The sequence below is a fragment of the Apium graveolens genome, chromosome 11 (genome assembly GCF_009905375.1).
Source record: "Apium graveolens cultivar Ventura chromosome 11, ASM990537v1, whole genome shotgun sequence".
Taxonomy (NCBI): domain Eukaryota; kingdom Viridiplantae; phylum Streptophyta; class Magnoliopsida; order Apiales; family Apiaceae; genus Apium; species Apium graveolens.
Window position 1 is genome coordinate 32,328,202 of NC_133657.1, and position 23,008 is coordinate 32,351,209.

A 23,008-nucleotide genomic window follows, 5' to 3' on the forward strand; every position below is an offset into this window, starting at 1 on the left:
CTCAATCTCTCACTCTCTACTCTCGGTCTCTCCTTCTCTTTCGAATTTCACCTCTTTCTCTTTCCTTAATCTCTTCCTCCCTCCTCTCTTTTTCTCTCCGTTTTCTCTTTCCCTCCCCTATTCCCTTTGGTCCGCCGTCGCCGCCATGTTTGCCGGTGAATTGGCCACCGGTTGTTCTGGAGGTGTTGTGGTTTGGGTTGCTGTGAATATACATATACTTGTGTATATATGTGTGTGTAAATAGGTGTGTGTGTGCCTGTGCGTGTGTTATGTGTTGTGTGTGTTTTTCCGGGATGGTTCCCGGCCGTTCTGTGTTTTGGTTTGGCTGTGGTGGTGCTGCGTGTTCCCCACACGCGGGTGCCCTGTTGTTCGTTACTGATTGGCAATTTTTATTTTCCTGCAGAAATTTCGTTGAGTGATTTCGTGATATAAATTCAAATTGTGCGGAAAATGATTTTTAGAATCAGTGAAATACGCGATGGAAACCCGAAATTAATCGGGTACTCGCGAGTTTTGCCGCCGTCGGGCATGAGCCTCAGCGAGCCGACGGTGGACGGTGATGGATTAGTCTAAGTCCTAATATTTTAAAATAAATATATATAAAAACTCGAATAATAATAATTAGTTGATATAAGTCGGCGGTTAGAATTTGTGGAATTTTGGATTGCGTGATTGATTGGTTGTGTTTGTGATTTGACGTCGAGTTGTTCGACGGGTAGGCCGATAAACAGAGGAGGTGCTGCCAGAATTTTTGGAAATTAAATTCGAAAATGCGGGACATACCCTGTAATTATCGGAACGTCGAGCGAGTATAAATAAGTATATACATATATTTTGTGCGGAACCTGATTGTATGTAGTGGTAAATTGTTTTTCCAAAACCAATAACCCTAATTTCATAAAATAACTAGTATACATATTTTCTGGGAACAAACACCGAACCGATTTTCGAGAACGTGAACCCTAAATTGATGCATGTATTGTAATAATGTATATAAGTACGAGTCGGGATTTGATATCGAATGGGTAGTTGTGTTATTGAGGATATGTCAAGCATACCTAGACGTCTAACAAAGAGTATTTCGACTCTATAGGTCTTAGTCGGGAAATCGAAAGTGGATGTTGGACTAAAGGATAGCCTAGTGGACAGTCGATGAGCTCAATAAGGTTCCAATCGAAGAACCTGAGTGTTGAAGTCGAATCCAGGGTAATCTAGTAGTTAGACGTTAAAGCCTGAACGTTCGTGTCGGCTCAAGGTCAATCAATAATATTTGTAAAGCTCTGTAAGGCAAGTACCCCAGAACTAATCTTTTACAGTTAAGTATATATGAATAGTTGTTGATTTAAATTATGTACTGGAACAGAACTTTTTAAGTTACGTATTCCCCGTATTTAAATATATTTTACTAAATGATATTTTGGGAAAAAAGTAACTTCTGAAAATGCCTATCTCTAGATTGTGATTAAAATTAAAAAGGGATTTTTAGAATGTGTGTTTTAATCGTTTGAAAAGAGATAGGTGTAATTGATTTTAAAAACTGGATAAAAATGAATCAGATATTGGATGGTCAGTGGCGTAAGAGGCCCGTTATTAGGTAACGGCCCAGCATGGTTGCGTAAGAGGCTAAGTCGGATGCGCGCACTGGTAGGCCGCTTAGACCAGCATAACAGAGACCTAGCTAGTCTCTAAGTTCCGGAACAAATTGTGGTGGGATAGACTGATCAGCTGTCCCTAGATTTCATCCACTTTTATATCTGACTTTGGTTTAATGGTTCCCGTAAAGGAACAAATGGTTATGGTCCCCGTAACGGGACAGACGATGTATGGGTCCAGCAATGGACATTGGTTTTGGAAAGAAAATAGCATGCTAAAATTGGACTCTGGTATTTTGACACAACACACTACAGATGATATTATTTTGCAGAGCACGCCAGTTTTAATATCCAGTTTACATATGTTTTACTTATTTTCTAACGAGTTATGAATTCTGTTCCTATAACTGCTTTACTTTAAATCATTTTACTTGTTATTCATATAGTGGTACTGTTGAGCAATTGATTGCTCACCCTTGCAGAATATTTTATATATGTATTGCAGATGCCTAGAAGATTCTTCCGTGGTAGTCGGGGCAGAGTTCCAGTTCCTTCCGTGTCAGGCTCCTCTGAGGTAGTTGTGTTAGACTAAAGTTGGTCTGTCGAGTTGTTGTATTAAGATAATATTGTCAGGATTGTTTTTAGTAAGTTGGTTTTATGATGATTGTAAACTAAGTCATACTTAAACCTGGAAAAGATCTTGGTAACGGGGTTGTGTTTATGTTAGATATATTTGATAATGTCATGGCTAATATGATTTATGTTTAGTTTTCAGATCTTACTTAAACAGGATAAATCAGCACTTACTGGAAGTCAGGTAATCATCAGAAGATGGATATCAGAACTTAAGTGCTGAAGGACGTTCAGATAAGGACAGTAGCTGATTAAAGGAAAGAAGATCGAGATAAACATAAGAAGAGATATGCATGAAGAAGGAATTCTATAAAGAATAGAATACTTGGAAGAAAAGATATTTAATTGATATATTTTAGAAAACAGAATTATATTCCATATCAATTAGCGATTATCTTGTAATTGTGTAGTATATAAATACAAACATAGGGTTTACACTATAAGTGTTATCATATTCGAGAAGATTATTCGTAGTAACCCTAGCAACTCTCGTGATATTTGTTCATCACTGAGAGGTAACAGTTCCATACTGTAACAGAGTTTATTGTTTCAATAAAGTTTGTTTTCTGTTACTTGAGATATTAAAGTTCGATTTGATTGTACTTTACACTGTATTCACCCCCTCTACAGTGTGTGTGACCTAACAAGTGGTATCAGAGCCTATCTGTTAACGCACATACAGTTAAAGATCCAAACACAATCATGTCTGACACAGAAACTCCAACTAAGCCTACCAAAACTGAAGAACCACCAAAGATACAAATTCAAAGTCGGTATGAGACCATCAGAGTTCCCATACTGAGACCATCTGAATATTCCATATAGAAGGTGAGGATGACCATGTTCCTGGAAGCAACAGATCCAGAATATCTTGATAGAATCAAGGAAGGGCCTCACAAACCAACCAAGCTCGCTGTTGCAGTTGCAGGTGAAGCAGCAAAGACCGTACCAAAGGAGAAGAGTGATTATACTGCTGAAGATATAGCATCAATTGCTAAGGATGCTAAGGTACGACACTTATTGCATAGTGCCATTGATAATGTAATGTCAAATAGGGTAATTAACTGCAAGACTGCTAAGGAGATATGGGATGCTCTGGAAATAAGGTGTTAGGGAACCGATACAATTAAGAAGAACAGGAAGACAATACTCACTCAAGAGTATGAACACTTTGACTCAAAGGCTAATGAGTCATTGACTGATTTATATGATAGATTTGTCAAACTCTTGAATGATTTATCATTGGTTGATAAGGATTATGATCTTGAAGATTCAAACCTTAAATTTCTGTTAGCTCTTCCTGAATGCTGGGATTTGAAGGCAACAACAATAAGAGACAACTACAATCTTGATGAAACAACTCTTGATGAAATTTATGGAATGCTTAAGACTCATGAACTTGAGATGGAACAAAGAAGCAAGAGGAAAGGAGGAAAGTCAAGGACAGTTGCTCTTAAGGCTGAAGAAGAATTCCTTAAGGTAGCTACCTCAAGGAAAGACAAGGGTAAAGCTCTTTTCACAAAGTCTGATACTGAGTCATCAAGTTCTGAAAGTGATGATGACTCGGATTCTGAAAGCTTGCCTGAGACTGATGCTGATGAGGAGATGATGAAGCTGTGTGCTCTTATGGTGAAAGGGATCACAAAGATTGCATACAAGAAGTTCAGGAAGGGAAAGAAGTTTTCCAGGAAAGGCACAAGTTCTGATAAGAAGAATTTCAGAAGATCTGAGGGCAGAGGAGGAAAGTCTGATAGAGGAGATTATACCAATGTCAAATGCTATAACTGTGGTGAGAAATGCCACATATCTCCTGATTGCAAGAAAGTAAAGAGTGACAAAGGCAAGACTCTTGTCACAAAGAAGAAAAGCTGGACAGACACCTCAGACTCTGAAAGTGAGAAGAACTATGCGTTGATGGCAAATGTTGATAAAGAAAGTGCTGAGAGCAGTTCTGAAGCTGCTGAAATAAAGGTACCTCAGACTACTTATGCTTTTCATACTGATGATATTAATGAGTTGAGAAGATATCTTAAAACCATGTTTGTTAGTTATAGAGATCAAACTTTAACATGTGAAAGATTAACTTCTGAAAATCTTGCTTTTAAGAAAAGAAATGATTTCTTAGAAAAAGAGTTAGTTATGTTCCATCAAAATCAGAAGGATAGAGATGATGCTTTTTATGTTAGGGATAAAGTGCTAAAAATGAATGAATCTCTAAAAACTGAGTTAGAAAAGGAAAAAGAGATTATCAGGACTTGGACTAACTCTGGCTGAACAACTCAAAATTTGCTAAGTAGTGAAAATTGGAAAGAGGGCTTAGGTTATGGAGAGGATAAGAATGATAAAGGAACTGTAGAAATTAAGCCTGTTGCTAAGCAAAAGCCAAAATTAAAACCTGTTAAGTTTGTAACTGTAAAGTCTGATAATGAGAAATCAGAAGTTAAAGAGGAATTAACTTCTGACAAACTAAAACAGGAAAAGATAGTTGAAGTAAACATAGGCTTAATGACTAAGAAGCAGCTTAAGCATAAGCTGAAAGATGTTAAGAATGCAAACAAGGTTAAATCACCTAGGAAAAATAGGAATGAAAAGGAAGGTGTGAATAAAAGCAATGATTATAGGCCTGTTCCTGATGCTCCTAGGAAAACGTGTCATAACTGTGGAAGTTCTAATAATCTGGCTTCTTTTTGCAGGAAGAATAAGAACATAACTCCTTACCTTCAAAATCAGGAGTTAAGAGTCAGTTTGTTAGATATAAACCACAAAATCCTTGTTTTCATTGTGGTAGTTTATGGCATTCCATTTATACTTGTAAGGAATATCATAGTTTGTACTATAAGTATTATCAAATAAAAACTTCTTTGAAGAAAGTTTCTATTGTTCCTTCTAGTGTAAATTCTGATTCAAAGTCTGATAATGTAAGTTCTGATAAGAAAAATGTTGACATAAACTCTGATGCTAAATCCGCTGCAAATGTTAACAAACTTGATAAGACCAAAGGATCCAAGCAAGTCTGGTTCCTTAAAACTAATCATTAGTGGTCTTTGTGATTGCAGGGCAACAGGAAAAATATTCTAGTTCTGGACAGTGGATGTTCAGGACATATGACTGGAAATAAAGCCCTGCTATCAGACTTTGTGGAGAAAGCCGGCCCAAGTGTTTCTTATGGAGATGGCAACATTGGAAAAACATTGGGATATGGCAATATTAATCTTGGGAATGTCATCATTACAGAAGTAGCTCTGGTCTCAGGACTTAAACACAATCTGCTGAGTATAAGTCAAATCTGTGACAGAGGTTATCATGTTGATTTCTTTGAAGAACACTGTGAAGTTGTGAGTAAATCCAAAGGCAAAGTTGTTCTAAAAGGATACACGCGTGGTAACATTTATGAAGCTAGGCTTTCAACAAGTACTGATGGTTCTGCAATCTGTCTGATGAGTAGAGCATCAATTGAAGAAAGCTGGAATTGGCACAAGAAACTCTCTCATTTAAATTTCAACAATATAAATGAACTCGTCAAGAAAGATCTTGTGAGAGGACTGCCAAAGTCAGTATTTGCTCCTGATGGCCTTTGTGATTCTTGTCAGAAGGCCAAACAAAGAAAATCTTCATTCAAGAGCAAGATTGTATCATCAATTCTTGAGCCTTATCATCTACTACATGTTGATCTATTTGGTCCAGTGAATGTCATGTCTATTGTAAAGAAGAAATATGCATTGGTCATAGTGGATGAGTTCACCAGATACACATGGGTGTATTTCTTGCACACAAAAAGTGAAACTGCATCTATCTTGATTCATCATGTCAAACATCTGGATAAATTGGTCAAAGATTCTGTGAAAACCATAAGGAGTGATAATGGCACTGAGTTCAAGAATTTGATAATGGAAGAGTTCTGCAAAACCATGGAATTAAGCAGGAATTTTTTGCTCCTGGGACTCCACAGCAAAATGGAGTTGTTGAAAGGAAGAATAGAACTCTCATTGAAGCTGCACGTACAATGCTTGAAGAAGCAAAGCTTCCAACCTATTTCTGGGCTGAAGCTGTGTAGACTGCTTGTTTTACTCAAAATGCAACACTCATTAACAAGCAAGGAAAAACACCATATGAGATGGTGAAGAAAAAGAAGCCAAATCTGAAGTACTTTCATGTATTTGGATGCAAGTGTTTTGTTCTCAAGACTCATCCTGAACAGCTATCTAAATTTAATCTAAAAGCTGATGAAGGAATCTTTGTTGGATATCCACTTTCCATAAAAGCCTTCAGAGTCTATAATTTGAGAACAAGAGTGGTCATGGAATCTATCAATGTCTTTTTTGATGACAAGAATATTACTGGTCTTGAAGATTTTATTGATCATGATTAGCTGAGATTTGAAAATGAAGACTCAAATTCTGATACTATAATCTCTGATGGATTAAACTCTGATGTTATTGAAACTGTGGTGACTACGCCAAAGGAAGATGCACCTATGCAGGGGGAGCATACTCAAGAACATACCACATCTCAAGAAGCAACAGAACATACATCCGGCTCTTCAAGTTCTGATTCGTCAAGTTCTGATAAGCCAATTTCTGATAGTTCTGAAAATCTAAATTCTGAAGAATCCAACTCAGAGAGCATAGTTTCAGGGGGGAGCATCGGAAAATGAAAATGAAGACAGCATGGATCATGGGGAGCATCCAGTTTTAGAGAAAACCTTTCATCTGCAAGGAAATGGACTAAATCACATACACCTGATTTGATAATTGGAAATCCTGATGCAGGTGTCAGAACTAGAACAGGTACTTCAAACGAATGTCTTTACAATTCTTTTCTCTCTCAGACTGAGCCAAAGAAAGTGGAAGAAGCTCTTCAAGATGCTGATTGGGTGCAAGCAATGCAGGAAGAGTTAAATGAATTTGAAAGAAACAAAGTCTGGACCCTAGTGCCAAGACCAAAGAATAGACCTGTTGTTGGTACAAAGTTGGTATTCAGAAACAAAACTGACAGTGATGGCATAATTATAAGGAATAAGGCAAGGCTGGTTGCAAAAGGATATTCTCAACAGGAGGGAATTGATTATGATGAAACATTTGCACCAGTTGCTAGGTTAAAAGCCATAAGGATATTTTTGTCTTATACTGCTCAGAAAAAGTTTACTGTCTTTCAAATGGATGTGAAAAGTGCTTTTCTCAATGGAGAATTGGAGGAGGAAGTATATGTTGAACAACCTCTAGGCTTTGTAGATTCCAAACATCCAGATTATGTCTACAGGCTTGATAAAGCTCTTTATGGACTTAAGCGAGCTCCCAGAGCATGGTATGAGACTTTAGCTCAGTTTCTTCTGGAAAGTGGATTCAACAGAGGAATTATAGACAAAACACTGTTCTACCTCAATCATAGAAAGGACTTACTTTTGGTCCAGATTTATGTTGATGATATCATTTTTGGGTCTACAAATGACAGACTTTGCAAGAAGTTTGCCAAACTGATGCAGTCAAGATATCAGATGAGTATGATGGGGGAACTTAGCTATTTTCTGGGCCTTCAAGTCAAGCAAAATGAAGAAGGCACCTTTATTTGTCAAACCAGGTACACCAGAAACTTGCTGAAGAAATTTGGAATGCAAGATTGTTCAAGTGCATCCACTTCCATGGCCACTGTAACAAAACTGGATAAGGATACTGGTAAATCAGTAGATATTACTGATTACAGAGGTATGATTGGCTCTCTACTCTATTTAACTGCTAGTAGACCTGATATCATGTATGCTACCTGTCTTTGTGCAAGATTTCAAGCAGATCCAAGAGAACCTCACATAACAGCTGTGAAAAAGATTTTTCAAATATCTTAAGGGAACAGCTGATCTGGGATTATGGTATCCCAGAGAATCAGATTTTAACTAATAGGTTACTCAGATGCAGATTTTGCAGGTTGCAAAATTGACAGGAAAAGCACAAGTGAAAGCTGCCAATTTCTTGGAGGCAGATTGGTTTCTTGGTTTAGCAAGAAACAAAAGTCAATTTCCACATCAATTGCAGAAGCAGAATATATTGCTGCAGGAAGCTGTTGTGCACAGATTCTTTGGATGAAGAATCAGTTACTGGATTATGGGTTAACATATTTCAAAATCCCTATTTACTGTGATAATCAAAGTGCTATTGCTATGACAGGTAATCCAGTTCAACACTCTATGACAAAGCACATCAGCATCAGGTACCACTTCATCAGGGAACATGTAGATGAAGGTACAGTGGAATTGCACTTTGTTCCAACAGATCAACAACTAGCAGATATCTTCACAAAACCATTGTGTGAAGCTACTTTTACAAGATTGGTAAATGAACTTGGAATGGTTTCAGGTTCTTTCTCTAAATCTGCTTAGTTTTGTTCTGTTGCATCAGACTTTATAATCAGTATTTACAGAATTCAATCTCTTTGTGTATTCTGTGCTTAATTGAAAAATATGTTTAAGTACTGACTGTTGTCTGATCAATGTTTCTAAACTCTGATAGTGATATGTCTGTTTAGGTAACTATTCAATCCTATGAGGATAACTGTGCTAGATGCTGACCTAGCAGTCTTCAATAAACAAGGGATCCCATGTAAGAAGTAATTATTTCTGTGGAAATCTATTGACATAAGAAAATTCTGATAATTGAGCTTAGTTGAGTTTACTTTGTCTATCTTATTACTAAGTCACAAACTAGAATAATGCTACTCATCTGTTAAGTTCTGATGCTATTAAATCTGTTGAATGTACTAAGTGCTGATAAACCTCACTTATCAAAAGAAAAAGAAAGAGAAACAAGGATTAAAAATCAGGTACTCCTTTGAGATCTAGAGTAAAAATGTGGAAGGGAAGACCCAAGTGCATTGCTGGTATTAAGTAATATGCATCAGAAAAGCAAATAAAATATTTTCTTAGTGACTTTTCATACTCTATGATTACTGGAGAAATACTCTGATAATAGCATAAATTCTGATAAGCAGTCATGACTCACTTACACTGAGAAGCCACTGTAAAATAGAATTTAAAAAGATGCACAAAATTAGCACAAAATAGTTGAGGTGGACTCAAGCATGAATTCATTCAATAGTAGGTTTCAGAATATTGACAGGTTTTTAGTAAAGTTTTAGTTATGCCTTATTTTTAAGATGTACTGAAGTGAATCAGACTTTTCTCTTTGTCTGATATTTAGCTTAATGCACACACTAACCACTCTATATGAATGATGAAAATCAATGTGGGGATCTATGTTGTTTTAGATGAACAGTCATTGTGTCATATTGCACAAATTCTGAGGACAAGTTCTGATTGCATGTTCTGATGATTAAGTTTTGAAGAATATAAATCAGAATTTGTGTGAGGACTTACTAAAATAGGCATTCCTTTTTCGAGTTAAGAAATTATGTTCTGATGACTGTTAAGTTCTGATATAAGTCTAAGTTCTGATATTACAGTCTGATTCTTTACTTGACTTATTTTTGGATAAAATTTAACAACAGTCTCAGTTTAAACCAGAATACTGTTGAAGTGGAAGATTAATAGTCACTATAGTTAGGGATAGTGGTACTCGTACATGAACAGTCAACTTTTACTTGCTTCTTGTGCGCATTAAACCATGTTTTCTCTTTCCAATGAATGTTTTTCTTTTTCCAAGTCTGGGGAGACGAGGTGGAATTAATTTCACATGTCAGCATTAAATTTCTTTGCGTCTCCTGGCATTCTCTTGCCTATATAAATGGTATCAGAAACTCACCTTCATACTTTTTCTATCAAAAACACCATAGTCAATTACAATATGTTTTTGAACTACGAAACATTCAACATGGAGCTGAGCTGTGCCGATTGGCAGCAGGAATGGCACGTCACTGCCATTCCTGATGAGATATGGGACTCCGTTCCCCAGGAGGTACTTACCCACCTCCTGTTCTTCTACATGGACTACCATCGCCATCTGGAGCGATTGGAGGAGGAAAGGCTGGAAGCTCTCCGCCAGCAAGAGCGAATCATTTGACTCGTTATTCTGTTTGTCGAGAGTAGGAAGAAGAAATAATTTATTTTCTTCTTCCTGTTTTTCTTCATCATCAGCCTTGCCCTGCTTCTTGATCTAGGACTAAGGCTGTTGACGTTAGGTTTAGCAGCTTAGGGAAATCTTGTACAAGTTCTGATGTAATTTCAATTTCATGAATGTATTATCTTGATATATTAATGAAATTTGTTTTTATTTCAAGATCTTGTCTCTGAGATATTTTGTAATGTATTGATAAATCCTGATACATATTCATATTCTGATGACCATATAAATTCTGTTTTAACTTAAGTTCTGATTTTCTTTTATCAGTAGTTGCTCGTCTAATTTATTATGGTCATTTTCACTCAATTTTTTTTTTCAGAATATTGATGTTGCAGTGAAAAATAATTCAATAAGTGGGAACAATTTCAATTTTGAATTAAAACTGTTTCACCTTGATTAATGGAATAACTGGGTAAGTGGAACGGTTTTTCCTTGAAAAACTGTAAGTGGGTAAGTAATGATTACTGTTTTCTCGTGCCCATTAACTATTCGTTTTTACTGCATGTCTGACAGGTGTCCAACGGTTACATTTATTTTCTTTCAAAAGTATAAGTAAGACAAAGAGAAGATTTTTTAATCTTTTATTTCCTTTCATACTTTTTCTCTCTACTTGCTTTTACTCTCTTTCTTCTTCTAACGTTGGTTTTTCATATAGACATTCTATCAAACACCTAACAGGCACTTAAACCTCTCGATTACTTTCATGGCACCTAAGGATTTAATCATTGATGGAGCTAAATTTGTTCCAAACAATTATGCTGCTATTCTTGATAATGCTGAAGCTCCGTCTGAATTGCATTTTGTGCAAGACCTTCTTGCACACAGTGAAATCGGGTATGCATTGACCCAACCTTCAGTATTCTCAAGCCAACAAATTCTGACACTTTGGAGGACTGGAAACTTTGATAGTCCAAATGGTACTCCTAGTATTGTTTTCGAAGTGGGTGATTCTTCATATGTAGTCACTCCTGGTACAATACGCAAGGCTCTACATCTCCCAGAAGGATGTACTTTTTCAATTCCAGAGGAATCAGCTCTTCAGGAGTTAATGGCCGGTTTGGGGTATGAACAGAGTTTGGCAAAGCTTGGGCAGTTGAAACGGGCTTATATCAGAAGGGAATGGAGCTTCTTCTTCGACTGCATCACTAAAGCTTTTGGGAACAAGTGTTCGAATTTTGATGCCATCCCTATAATGAGTCAGCACATCGGGTATGCCATTATAAACCAAACTCATTTTTATTTTGCAACGGCTATAATAGGTTTTATTGGGGATAGGATGACAGAGGATAGGAATGTTGTTTACTTTGCTAGATTCTGTCAACTTATATATACTTTTTGTACTGATGAACCTCAACTAACCAGTACCTTAACTTCACCTTTTAAAGTTGCCAAACGTTACTTTAATGACCTGGTAAATGCTGACACTAAGAAACCAGTGGTTAGACCTTTACAGATTCCTCAGTCTGTGAAACAGATCTTAGTAAATACTAATCCTGATTCCTATAGATCTGTTTATCCTGATGTCCAACCAACAAACACCTCCCAAACACCACAACAACCATCAGAACATACCACTCATATTACTCAACCAACCCTCAGGCAATATATCAAATCCTATCTCTCCACTTCACAGACAGTTCAACCCTCATCCTCAGCACCTACTGTGAAGCCTTCATCTTCCAAACCTAAGAGGACAAAGACTATTCCTCAAACACCTCAAAAGAGAAGGAGGATTGCTTTGAGAGATGAGTCTGACAGTGAGGAACAGGTTTCTACATCAGAACCTGTTGTCCAAGAAGCTGAGACAGTGACTTCTCAGAAGGATTCTGAAATTGGGGGATCTAGGCTTCTCAAGAGGCTTTGAAGAATGACTGTTCCTGAAACTCCCAAGGAATCCATATCTATAAAGAGATACAAGAAACAGAGGGCAAAAAGGCCAGTTTCAGATGAAGAAGTAGCAGCTAAGGAAGGAGATCAGGAATCTCTGATCTCACAAGAAAAGGAATTTGCTAAAGTCACTTCTTCTTCATCAACTCCATCTCAGGAGGCTGTTCCTGAACAGGCCAACACACCATCTATGTCTCCTGTTCAAAAGTCTGTCTCTCCTGTTAATATAGGCACAGGTGCTGATATTGATATCCAGAACTTGGTTGTGCCTGAAGTAATTCTCTTAGAAGCTCCAACAGCAACTAATCCATTAACAACACCTGTTACTGATGTTGTTCAAACTCCAGAGTTATCTACTACACCTTCTCTGCATCTAGATGCTGATGATCAGAATATAGGTGAGCATCAGGATATGGCTGTTGATTAGAACTTAGAACCAGATCAGCACTTAGAGGATGCTGAAGCCTCCATTGCTACTCACACTGTTGTTTTATCAGAAGATACTGATTCGGTAAGTTCTGATGCTGTAAATGCTGGAGATACTAGTAATGCTGCTCCAAATGTAGATGCTGATGAAGCAGGTCCTTCAGGACATGCTCCTCAATAAACTATTCGTAAATCTGAACTTGTTAAGCAGTTTGTTACCAGAGAAGCACCAGTGCCTTGGAGTGCAACTCCTGTAGGACAGGATTGGACTAAGGAATGGAACTCAGTTTCCTGTGTTCCAACTGCAAAGCATCTTGCTGAGCACTTGACAAAAGCTGATGAAATGTTAATTTCTAATGATTTCAAAACCCAGCTTAGAGTCACTGCATTGAGTACTAAACATCTACAAGGTCTCCATTCAACTACTCATGCAGAGCTACACAAGATTCAGGAAGAATTCATCCAACAGGACCATATTCAGAAAATTGACAAGAAAAAGTTCTTCCAACCTACCTTTGACAAGATTGCTTATATTGAGAAGACTCAAGAGAAACAACAAGCTCAGATTGATGATATTCTGAAAAATCAAGCTTCTCAGCAATCTCAACTTACTGAGATCCAAGCCTCAGTGGAATTACTTGTCTCTCTTCTCCTACCTGCTGATGCCAAAAAGGGGGAGAAAGTAATTAAGTCCAAATGCAAGACTGGCAAGACACTGAAATGGAAGGATGATGAAAAGGATGATCAAGGAAACTCTGGAATGGGTAGAGGTCATAGTCAAGGTAGAGGTTTCTCATCAAGAAAAGCTGAAATCACAAGTTACAGGACAAGTTCTGATACTGGGAAAAGAATTAGTTTTGCTACTGGTAAAAGGATAAGTTCTGATAAACTTTTAGATCTTGATGAAGAAATGTCAAGACAGTTATTTCTTCAGGAAAATCCAGGAATGGACTTGGAGAGTTTAATGGAAGAAGAAGCCAGACTTAAATCAGAGAAAGTCACATCTAAATCTGAAGCTTCTGGTAAAAAGACACTTCCAAAACTCAAAGGCATTGTGATAAAAGAAAGGACAAATACTGAAGCAACATTGGCTAAATCACAACCGCAGATAGATCCAAGATCCAAGGGTAAAGAAAAGGTTGGTGAACCTATCAAGGTTTATGTGCCTCCTGAGAATGAAGAAATCACTGATGAAAAGAATGATCTTGCTCTGACTTCAAGAAAAGTTCTTAAAACAACCTCTGACATGGCTCAAGTTGTTCAGAGTCAAGAGACAGTAAGTTCTGATATTTCAAAGAAGCAAGCAACCTCTGACATAGCTCAAGTTAACTTGATATCAGAAGATAGATCAAAGACACTCCTACCAGGATTCACTAAAGCAAAACAGACTCAACCTTTGAAGACTGCTGCAAGTGGTTTTGAAGCAAGAGTAGTTACTGGAAAGGAAGCAAGAGATAAAACTGGATTGGGAAGTGCTGATGAAAGAAGAATACATAACACTACCAATGATCCAACTTCCTTGAGTGACCCAGGTATTGGAGCAACTCCTGAGAGATTGAATCAACTGGAATCTGTACAAATGGTCTACCATACCTACTTGAAAGAACACATCTTGTTGTACTTCATGACAGATGGTAGGGTTTATCATATAAGGCAAAATGCCATTCCATTGAAGTATTTTGAAGAATTGGAGCATGTACTATTCTTACTTCAAGTGGATGACAGATTGACAGGAAGTGCTGCAAACTATTTGAAGGATCAGATTCAGAGACAGAAAAGGCTTTATTCTGTTAAGTCTGACAGCACATATGTTCCAAAGTACAGAGATCACAAGGGTGATATAGTTGAAATGAAGCCCAACACTGCTAAAATTATAACTACCTTTCCGGGTTACAAGGCTGTGGAATTCAATCTTGAGTCTGATAAAGCTTATTTGATCAGACTAGATCAGGATATAAAAAAAGCAAAGATTAATGATCTCAGGGCTGTAATATTTCAAATTGGTGAAGATAATACAGAGCTTAAAGATGCTAAAAGGAGGATGATTGATGAACTTAGATATGTTGAGAGATGTTTGTTGAAGAACTATCTCAGAACAACTCCTGACATCAGAGAGATCAGAAGATGAAGCCAAGTCAAGATCTACAACTGATTAAATTCTGATATTTGTACGGACTGAAGCTGTTATCAGAAGTTAAATGTTGGTAAAGCTTTAAGGACTGTAAGTTGTAGTTATCTAGTCTAATTCTCATGCATTTGTACTTAATGTTTTTGACATCATTAAATATCTGTTAAACTTGTATATTATGCTAATTTACAAGTTGGAGGAGATTGTTAGATATATTTGATAATGTCATGGCTAATATGATTTATGTTTAGTTTTCAGATCTTACTTAAACAGGATAAATCAGTACTTACTGGAAGTCAGGACTTAAGGATATCAGTACTTATATTATCAGGAGATAATCATCAGAAGATGGATATCAGAACTTAAGTGCTGAAGGACGTTCAGATAAGGACAGTAGCTGATTAAAGGAAAGAAGATCGAGATAAACATAAGAAGAGATATGCATGAAGAAGGAATTCTATAAAGAATAGAATACTTGGAAGAAAAGATATTTAATTGATATATTTTAGGAAGCAGAATTATATTCCATATCAATTAGTGATTATCTTGTAACTGTGTAGTATATAAACACAGACATAGGGTTTACACTATAAGTGTTATCATATTCGAGAAGATTATTCGTAGTAACCCTAGCAGCTCTCGTGATATTTGTTCATCACTGAGAGGTAACAGTTCCATACTGTAACAGAGTTTATTGTTTCAATAAAGTTTGTTTTCTGTTACTTGAGATATTAAAGTTCGATTTGATTGTACTTTACACTGTATTCACCCCCTCTACAGTGTGTGTGACCTAACAGTTTATATAATAATGTTGTTATTATTGTTATTGATGACATCAACTCCTGACCCCGGGGTTGAGGCCGTCACATGTATCATATTAATGAATTAAATTAAATGGGCTAACGACATAATCAGTTATTGGATAAAGAAAGTTATAGGTTAATATATGAAGAATAGATTTGTGAAAATTCTAAGCAACCAGACTCATAGAATTTCAGTTATAAGTAATCGAGTGAGAATTCTTATAGTTAACTTTGGACCGATCAGTGAGAATTCTTATAGTTAACTTTGGACCGATCACATGGTTGATTTCAACATCATGCCACTGTGTATAGCTGTTAGGTCCCAATTTGTTTGTAGAAGGGGGGGTTGAATGCAAACAATACCGTTTAGTCGAATAAAATGCGGAATAAAATTATGAAACAAAATTCAAGTTAAATAAAACTTTTATTAAACTTGAAAGGTGTTACAACTACAGTATCGGTTACAAGGGATTAATCTCAAATCAATTATTACAAATTTAGAATAAATTCGACATGAACTTTTTCTATTTTTGTAATTAAAAGATCAAATGCTAAAAGCGATTTGAGATTAAGTTCTAGGGATTTTGATCCGCTAGATTGTTATACAAGAACAAGAGAGTGATTTCTAGTTGATTGGATTTAACTTTACAAGCTAGAAATTGTGATCTTGAATTAGCAGATAAGATGAAATATTTGGCTGCTTTTTCTCTGTTTTGTTCTTGGCTTCTGTTTGATTGCTTTTTCAATGTTTTTCTGTAAATTGGATGCTTCTGCTTCTTTTTAATCAACACAGCCGAGATCAAATGAACTGGTATGACAATCCTTTGTCCAATAATACTTTCGGTGTGACAATCTTTTAGAGCTAGCAAGACAATTAAAATGAACTAGCAAGACTTTCGGTATGACTATTGATTGTCATACCGATTGTCATATTAGTTCAAATGAAATTGTTTTACTGAATTAATAAGTGATTTTAATCTAAATAATAATTCTATCAAGACAATCAACTGAATTAGCATGACTTTCGGTATGACTATCAATTGTCATACCGATTGTCATACTAGTACAATCAGTTGTCTTTTTAGAATTAAAACAGATTTTAACCAATTAAAATTCTGAAAATCCTTAATATTAATTCTAAATTAATTAATCAATTTAATTCAATTAATCAATAAATTAATCCTTGCAGATATAATTTATTTTCTTAATTAAATTATATGACTTAATTAATTAATAGAGAATTAATACTAACCCTGAGCAGCATCCATTCTTCTGACAATCTTCTGAAAGTCACTGAGACTTATGAATCAATTCCGCCACTTCAATGCTGACACTCGATGTACTGTCTGGTTCATGAGTGACTAACTTTCGTGACGTTTCTTCATGTCTTGACTTTGTTGTTCTGATTGAATCCTTGTAATAAATGATACCTTGACGAGATCTCTGTCATTTGATTAAATCCACGATCTTGATTTATATCACTGAGGCATGATCAAATTCTTGAACTTCTTCCAGTGAATCTTCAAGTCTGCAGATGAACAATGTTTCTTTATTCTTTGACAGATGTTACTTTGTGAGATCTCTCTGATGATAGATCCACTATTTACTTATTACATTCTTATTTGAGTTGAGTTAAATACTCGAATAAACGAGTAGGCTATGACATATGCCTTTCAATCTCCCCCTATTTGCTTGTTAGACAATAACAACAAATACCTAGAGGATAACTCAACTAACAAATAAGAAAAAGATATAAACAGTAATGTAAAGTAAATAGCAGAAAAGTTCTGGATTATATTTAACATTTTCCAGATTCCAAATGAAATTTACAAGTGAATACAAGATAGATGTTCCTCTAGCCTGAACATATAACTACATTAGACTATCTTGATTCATAACGCTCTAATCATATTACATTGAGTTTTGAGCTAATTGACTTCAGTTGTCTTCTCTCCTGACTTCACCTTCTTCTAAATCTTGAAGCAATTCCTTGTCAAAGACACGATCCTTTTCTGAAGTGAAGCTTGCAGGTCTGACTGGTTGAACTCCAACTGACTTCAGCTTATTCTTGAGTTGATTATACCTTTTAACATTCTTTTCACAATAAGCTTGAATCAAGTCAGCAGCTTGAGTCTTCAACATGGATGAATATCCAGCAGTTCTCAAATGATGTTCCATCCAGACCAGATGCTTAGCTGAGTAGTCTTTAAGAGATTGTACATCTAGCTGACAGATTTGAAGACAATCAGACTTAAAGAATCTCACCTGATGAGGATTGTTGACCACTTGAGGACTAGCCCTGCTGGCAAACTCTTTAAGCCTTTCTCGAAGAACTTCATTCAATTCTGAGCTTCTTTTGACTTTGTTTAAAAGAACCCAAATCTCTGACAAAGAACGATTCTCAAATAGGTGAAGTGACACCTTGAATGATCCTTCACTCTGACAATATACAAAAATGCTCATCTCACTTAGGGATCTATCAAAAGCAGCTGTGATCCTTGAGACTCCAGTCTTGATAGCATTCATGTACATGTCATTGTTAGGATTTGAGATTTCCAGCTTGTCAAGAAGATGTAAGAACTGCCTATCATTGTTAGTGCATAGCTGAGGCATATCGAGTACTCTCCTAGCTTCATCCCATTTTTCACCAATCTTTAGTCTGACATCTCTTCTCCTTTCTTGAGCCTTAATGTCATGAAGATGTTGCTTTTGAAGAGTTTCTGTTCTTTGTATGTCTTTCCTCCTGTCAATGATCTGAGAGACCTTCTTAAGTTCAGCTTCTTTTCTTAGCATTTCTGACTGCTCTTTCTGAAATTCTTTCTCAAACATAGGATCCACTGTATCTTCTTCTTCCCAATCTTCAAAATCACTTTCCTCTTCAGCTTCAAATAACCCATCTTTATCTTCCTGAACTGGTTCAGTGGGAATGTCAAAAATGTCAAAGTCATCCTGTTCTCCACTGTAGTAGACATCATCAGCCTTTCCTTTGTTTCCAGCAGAGGTATCTTTTTCCTTCCCTTTGGCACTACTCCCTTTCTTCTCCCCCTTAGTTGAGGGATCCTCTACTGACTTTCCTTTGAAACTTCCATCACCTCCAGAGCCTGATCCTCCACCAGACGGTCCTTCAAAATAAGCTCTTTGTTCTTCATTAGGGCAATGAGAATTCTTGATCATGTAATATAGGTGCTTCATCCCTTCATTGAGATGTTCCATGCCCGTCTCTATCTTTAGAAATCTTGAGGAGTCCAGTGAATGATTCATCTCAATGAGGTCTTCAAGAGAAGTCATTCTTGTATGTAGAGAGCAGAAGTTGGATATGTCATCAGCTGATAAATTTGGAGTGTCCTGAATAGAATTGAGCTTTGGTATTACAGTGGTCTTTAGATCTGAGATGTCATTCCTTATGATTGCAAGCTGATTGTTGACAGAGGTGGAAGAAGAAGACCGTTCAACCACTTGTGCTTTGAATGCTTGAGCTTCAGCTTGACTTTTAGCAAGTTCTTCTTTTAGGGCAGCAATCTGAGCTAACAGGTTTACAGTATCAGTGTCTGTGTGTGCTCTCACCTGAATTTCACTCGTGTTTGGTTCACTCATCTCACGTGCATGTGTTTCTCTCAATATGATTGCTCGTGAGGAGTCTTCCAGTTGCTGTTCTTGTGTACCTGCATTAAAAATCACCCTAGCCTCTTCAAGAGAGGTCAGTGGTGGTGCAATGGGAATTCGCGAGTCCCGATCCTCAGTCAAACCTATCAAATCTTTTGGAATAGATGCCTGAATTGCTTCAGGGATAGATTGACCGAGTTGCCCTCCACTTTCTCCAGATAAATCTGCGAGTGGAGAATCCCATAAGGGAGCCAGAGGTGTTGGATCTGGGAGGGGAGAAAATGACTCTATTAAAGATGGCGGAGAGTCAGATTTTCCCTCTGAAGCATGTGACTGCTCTTCTGCCGTAACTATGGCAGGCACTGTATCTGACTCTACGTGCACTCCTCGCTGTGTGTCCTGAGTATGATCTGGGGAAGTGTATGGTTCCATTGTGAGTAATGGAATTGTGCTTGACTCAGTACAAGATGCCATGGCCCTATGGCGAATTTCAATAGATGCATCCTGTTGAGAGAATGCCTCTAGTAACTGTTCATTGGCCATTTCAAAGTCCATGTCCTGTTGAGAGGACAAGGATGGGCTTTCAGATGCCTCAGAATATGTTCTTCTTTTCTTAGGAGGAGGCAGAGCTGAGGGTTCACTCATATTTAACAATGTACTACTTCCTAGTAATCTCCTGGGTAACATTTTAGACAGTGGGGGAGAGGTTGAGATAGAATGAGACTCTGTGTTTGGCTCTATGACCTGGGATTGAAGCTGTGGTTCTACAACTTCATGGTCAGCCCTATCAACCACTGGGGGTCTTTCAACAGAAGTAGGAAGAGAGTGAGAGTGAGGAATTACTACCTGTAATGGAAGAGCCTGGGTGGCTTGAACCACTGGAGGTTGAGGTTGCTGTTCATGGCCGGGAAGATTGAAAATAGGTAAGGGAATATAATTGGCCATGAAAGCAGATACAAGTACTGGAACTTGCATAAATTTGAAGGTTGTGTCTTGGCGAGTGTAAATCTTTTTGCTAACTGGAGGGGGTTCGGTTACCGCAGAGTTAGCAAAAAGGGCTTTGTGTTCAGGGGTGAGTAGATGATCTGCTATAAGCATGAGAAAACGAGCATAGTAACATGATACTCTACGATTTGTAGAATGATCACGTAAAGCAGAAGTTAGACGTCTCAAGAGAATGGGAAAAAGTAGTTTGCCAAAATTGATCCTTTGATTGAAAACAACCGCAAGACCAATATACTGCAGAGTGGAAGTGATGTTATGAAAATTGGATTTTGTGCAGTTGGCAAACACTTTGGAAAGTTTATCGAAGAAAATATCCCATTCAGACACCAAATTTGATTTAGAAAGTTTGGTTAAATTGATCACCCCCTGATAGTGAATAGCATTGAAAAAATTTGTGATATCATTTTCAGAGGGTAAATTACAGAAATTGTTTAGTGGAAAATTTAACGCATGATTGACGACTGTTTCATCAACTACATACTGTGTGTTTGCGATGGTGAATGAAAAAGATTTTGAATCATCGGCCACAGTAGAAGTTGTGCAAATCAGTCTAAGTAGATCGACGTTTAAAATCACATTTGATTTAATAGCAGAGCTAACAATCGAATGGTCATTTAAAAATCTAATCCATGGCTTAAATTTTTCAACATCACATTTTTCCGGATTAAAATAACCAACCTGATTATGCGCGACAATTTGGAAATTGAGAGCCATTTAAAATAATAATAAGACACACGCTTTTCAGAATTTTAAGAATAATATTAAGAAAATTCGAATTAATTAAATTAATTTAATAATTCGAATTAAATTAATTATAATCGAAAAATTTAGACAGAAATGTATCTCGTTAAAATTCCTAACTCACAAACACAGTTTTGACAAACCAAAAGACACAAATCAGAAATTGAAAATAAAAAAAAATAAAAAGTTCAACAGCACCTCTGTATATATATACTTGTATGTATATATCACAAAGTGATGAATTAGTTTGCTGAGTAAAAACTCGAGCAAGGAAGGAATCAGATTGATGGTTTAAGTTCGAAGAGAGAGAGAAGAGAGAAAATGAGGAAGAAACTGTTCGATTTTTTTTTGAAATGAACTGAACTGTTGAAATGGTTTAAAAACAATACAAACACATGCCTTTATATTACAGCTGGTATGACAATCCGGGATTGTCATACCGATTGTCATACCAGGCAAAAGAAGGAGAAAGAAAAACAATAGAATAAATATTAAAATTATAACTGGTATGACAATCTGATAGTCATACCGATTGTCATACCAGTATAATAATAAAATGAAACTAATTATATATATGGTTTAAAACTGGCAAGACAATTGATAGTCATACCGATTGTCTTGCCAGTATAAACTATACCGATATATACAAACATATGCAAACATATACTGAAATGACTTTCAGCAAGACAATTCAATTGTCTTGCCGATTGTCATTGCAGTAGAAAACAAAATAAAATAAAAGGAACAGACTTCTATATATGTACTGAAACTATATTACAAAATAATAAAACTGAAAATAAAAACTTATAATTTTTACAGAAACAAAGACAATATTTCAGAATTAATTATTTTTATTCCAAAAATAGATTTCTGTTGAATTTTAGCAAATAAAATTCATAGAAAAACATTTTTAGAGGAAATAAGATATTCTGAGATATTTTAAATTAACAAGTAGGGAAAATAAAAATAGATAAGATAATATATATTACATAGAAATAAGCAAGAAATATGATAAAATGATAAAATAAATTTGCAAATGAATTTTTCATTTATGAAAAATTCATTTGTAAATTCATTCAAGAACAGATCCCAGATATTAACTAAATTAATCACTAAAACTATTCAACATGCCCAATTTACCAACTAATCTGGTAAATGTGGATTCGTCAAGTGGTTTAGTGAAAATATCTGCTATTTGTTCTTCTGTTGGAACAAAAAATAGTTCAACAGTACCATTCATGACGTGCTCTCTAATAAAATGATACCTGATGTCAATGTGCTTTGTCCTCGAGTGCTGCACAGGGTTGTTGGTGATGGCTATTGCACTTGTGTTGTCACATAAAATAGGAATCTTGTTCAATACAGAGCTATAGTCTCGTAGTTGGTTCCTAATCCACAAGATCTGAGCACAGCAGCTTCCAGCAGCAATATATTCAGCCTCGGCCGTTGAGTTGGAAACTGTTTGATGTTTCTTGCTGTACCATGAGACTAGCCTGCTTCCTAGGAATTGACAACTTCCTGAGGTGCTTTTCCTATCAACAACACTTCCTGCATAATCTGAATCTGTATATCCGACAAGGTTTAAACTAGATTCTTTAGGGTACCAAATACCTAGATTTGGTGTTCCCTTAAGATATCTTAAGATTCGTTTAACAGCAACGAGATGAATATCTCTAGGATCCGCTTGGAACCTTGCACATAAACATGTAGCATACATAATATCTGGTCTACTTGCAGTAAGATAGAGTAACGAGCCAATCATACCTCTGTAGCTTGTGACATCTACCTTAATGGAGTTTTCACATGGTCCAAGCTTGACAGTTGTAGTTGATGGAGTCCTTGCTGATGCAGAATCCTCTAGATTGTACTTTTTGAGGAGTTCCTTGAGATACTTGGATTGACAAATAAATGTTCCATCTAACCTTTGATTTACTTGTAATCCAAGAAAGAACTTCAGCTCTCCCATCATGCTCATTTCAAACTTGCTGTGCATTAACTTAGCAAATCTCTTACAGAGATTATCATTAGTAGACCCAAATATTATATCATCCACATAGACTTGGACTAATATAGTATCATTCTTATGTTTTTTAGAAAAGAGAGTTTTGTCTATGACACCTCTAA